Here is a 4310-nt window from a genome sequence, read left to right on the forward strand (position 1 = left end):
CAGCCCCGCCCTTTCAGTTGAATAGGCTGCTCTGTCTCCCAGGCATTCCAGGCACCAGTTGAAATGGCTGCCCTGATTTGTGTGAGTTTCTGTGTGCCAACTGTGGCACCAGCCATGCTCAAAACTCATGGTGCTTTTCAGCCTGGGAATCTCCTGGTCTGTGGGCAGTGAAAACTTGTTTAGAAATGCAGTGAGCGCTCACCCTCTGCATTGTTCTTGCTGGGAACTGACTCTGGAGCTGTTCCTATTCAGCCATCTTGGATCCTCTCCCCTCAAATTTCACCAAATGTCTTAGTTATGTCTTTATAGCAGAGAAGAAAAAAAATACATATTTTTCTTGTTCAGGATTTAATCTAGCATCACATGTACATTTAGTTATTTCTAGTCTTCTTTAAGCTGATCTTCGTCTTTCTTTTACGTTTTTGAAGTGTATAGGCAAATTATTTTGTAGAATGACCTTATTTGGGTTTGTCTGATGTTTACTCAAGATTAGATTCTGGTTATGCATTTTTGACAGAAATGCCACAAAAGTGATATTGTGTCTTTCTCAGAGCATCATATTAGGAAGCACATAATATTAATTTGTCCCACTGCTGGAGATAATAACTTTGGTCACTTGGATAAGGTGGTGTCTGCCAGGCTTTGTCTTTCATTGCAAAGTTAATATTTTCAATTGGTAATTAAACCTTGGGAAATACTTTGAGATGATATATATTCTGTTTCTTATCAGACATTCCCCACTAATTTTAGCATCTTTTGATGATTACTGTTTGAGGTATAATGGTTATAAAATGGTGAATTTTCTGCTTCCATTATTTCTCCTACATTATTAGTTGTTACTTTACTGTAAGACAGAGATTTCCTCCCTCCCTCCCAATCCATCCATTCATCCATCCATCCATCTATCTACCTACCCACCCACCTTCCATTTAGTCAGTTTGGATTAATAAATAATTATTTTATTTAATGAGTTATGCTTTGTTACTAGCATTAGTGATCTTGGTGATCAAAGTTATCCCAGATTAGTCCTGTGAGAGCTCCTCCAAGCTGATTCCTGTGTCTTTTTGACACGCTGCTATCATTCTTTGAGCACCTCCTTACTTTCTATTACTACAAGGTATTCCACACTCATCTTGTATTTTCCCAGATCAAACCCTGTAATCTGGTATTTTTCTAAGAAACCCTGATTTATTTTAATAGAGAATTGTGTGTAAAAACAAACCAAGACCTAGAACAGGTCTGTTCATTGCCAGAGTGTTGTTGTTTCTAGGCTCTGTCATACATATACACACATGTGTGTAGTATGTATATTATGTAAATAAACACACACACATCCACACACATCCATTCATCTATCTACCTACCTACTTATCTATCTTTCTTAAAACCATGAATTCATAGTGATACTACCAGTTCCAATCCAACACCATAGGGTTCATTTTAACTTTCTCCCTTTCCATATATATAATTTCCTCCTCCAATAGTGAAAAACCTGGTTTCAGTTACCCACAGTGTATTTGCTTACTTGCTTAATCCTAGAATACACAGAATGTAGTTTCAGAATTTTAACACATGCTGGTGTGGGAAACAAATTTATTAAACAGAGTTCAATATTTGCTGCAGTCTTTTTGTCCTAGGCTGAGAATGCAGAGGAGGCAAAGTACTGGTTCAAAACTTCCATTATCACCATTACCTGCACTGTGTTTTGTCATTCATTTAACATATAGTTTGATGCATTTGCTTCCATCTGTATTTGATGCTAGTGTTTCCTCCTTTTATCCTTGTTGATTGTATTTACTAAAAACACTGAGTACATAAAACATTAACATGGTTCTGAAAGTCAGAACAGAACTGTACAAAAACATGAATGCAGAGAAGTGTCACTCTTCTCCATCTTCTCTACACTGCTCCCACCATCTTATTCTTTTCACCTCTCAGGCTAAAAAAAGACAGCAGAGACAAACATATCCTAACATGATAGATTTATTTGGGAGTAAGCAAAAAGGATTATAATCTGAGAAGCACAGCTATAGCAAGCCCTAGGTACAGGTACATCAAGCCAAAAGTAAAGGAAAATTTTTGCTAGCAAGGATAAGTTACGTAAGCTGCTTGGAGACAGAGTTCATTGGTTATGGAGGCTCAAAGCTAGAGTTAGCATCAGTTCATTGGTGGAGATGCCATTGCTAGGCAAGTATTCTTTGAGAGCATCTTATCAGAATTGCTATAGTCCTAAAGAATTTCTAGTGATAAACCTGGTCATAGAAATAGGTGCATACATGTAAAATGCAGATCATGAAAAGCATGAGATGTGTAAGAGATGAAGAAATTTCTTATGGGGTTATTTTAGAAAGTCCTTGAAATAGTCCTTATCTCAGACGTGCAAGCATGAACTGTCCTCCTTTGTGTTTTCCAGTTTGCTTGGGTCTGACAAAAGTGACTTTATCTTGCTATTTGCCGCTTTAGTCACTCCATTTCCACCTACTCCTGAATGAAACCAATCTCATTTTATAGATGTCATCCTCATTCATTTTTATAGCTGCAGACTATTCCATTTGATGAATATATCATAGTTCATTGAACTATTTTTCTACATAAAGTCATTTTGGTTGTTTCTAATATTTTTCAATTATAAACAATGCTACAATGAAAATCCTTGAACATATGTATTTTAGTATATATTTGAATATGTATGACCAGGGTAAATTATAGTTACGGGGGAAAAGCATGTGTCACTTTGTTAGATATTTTCAAATTCTCCCTCATTAGGGTTGTACGAATTTCCATTCCCATCAGAAATGCATGAATGTCTATTCTTTTCAAGGCTTGCCAACAGAATGTGTGAGTGTATATTTAGATTTTTGCCAATTCTGCTAGGTGAGAGATAATATGCCCTTGAGCTTCTGTTAACTGACACAGCAGTAGAACTCTAAGGTGTTGATCCTTGGATTCATGTTTCTCAACTTCAGAGACACACATAGCTTTTTCTTGACCACTGGGCATCCATTCCACCAGGAGCCCCTAAACGGAGCTGTTAGAAATCCCCCAAAAGCCCTGACTGCAGAAGTTGGCAGCTTCTGCTCAAGAAGACAGAACAAGATTAATTCTTATATTCTTCAGGATATTTTTTCTTTTCCATTATCATACTTTGATACCCTCTAAAACACTAGAACACCTTTTAGAATGCTTATCTGATGAACTAGATCTTTGTCTTATTAATTTTGACCTCTGTGGTCTCTTTCTACCACTTAAGAAAAAAACAAAACTCTCTTGTGTGTCTTTCTTAAACCATAGCCACTACTCTGAATTTAATTACTGGCAAAATTTATTAAGTATCCCTTCAGACACTTTAGAAAGCACAGGTCCTTTCTAGTACTTGTTTGCCTTACACCACAAATCCCAACCTTCAGTCTTGCAAAAACTGGAGCATGATGTCACATCAATGGAATTCTTCTGCCAATGTCATCACAATTCTTTCAGCATGACCTGGCTGTCATGAGTGAGCACTGCTATTGGGCTATCCTTGCTACAGCTACCACTCTGTTCTCTTCAGACACTCAGGCTTGCTTCTCAAAAACTGTTGAACTCTACTCAAAAACAGCCCACAAAAAATTCTGACTCACAGCTGTTGTGCTAAAATGAACTGTATGTTTCCATACAGCCTGTGCCCCACAAAGATGCTACTGAAGCAGAAATCAGGCTTGCACTGCCTGCTGTAATATAGGAAGTAGATGCTTCCACATCAATAAATATTCCTTTCATACACTGCTAATGTAGTCATGCAGTTCATTAGATAGATGTAATAAAATGAACTTAGCCAGTTTTAAATATACATTTGTATTTATGTGCTCTGAGTTTATTCATATGGAAACAGGATCATTATCTTTTAATATACATTTTACAACTTGTATGGCTATTTCTTGAGAATAAGCTGACAGATTTGGATTGATGGGAGAAATGTAAGCTTATATGTTAAAGCGTTTTTTAAAAAATCTGTAATGCTAAACTATTATCCAGTGAGGTTTTATTGGTCTATAATCCCAACAGCGGTCTACTCATTGTCAGCTTGCTTACACCCATGCCAGCACTGGAATTAGCTAACCTTTTCATCTTTGCTGGAGTGCGAGGTGATTCAGCAGGAACAAATGGTGTCATTTTTTCCCCTAGTTAGAAATTCTTGGGTTACTGGTGAAGGTGAACTTACCTTCTGTTGTTTGGCTGGACTCTAGGCAAAAGCTGGAGTGAGGTAACTGGAAATGCTGCTTTCTGAAGAGGCCTGGAGAGACCATTCTCTGTGCTGCAGAGGGGCCTGT

The sequence above is a fragment of the Callithrix jacchus genome, chromosome 10, assembly GCF_049354715.1.
Source record: "Callithrix jacchus isolate 240 chromosome 10, calJac240_pri, whole genome shotgun sequence".
Classification (NCBI taxonomy): Eukaryota; Metazoa; Chordata; class Mammalia; order Primates; family Cebidae; genus Callithrix; species Callithrix jacchus.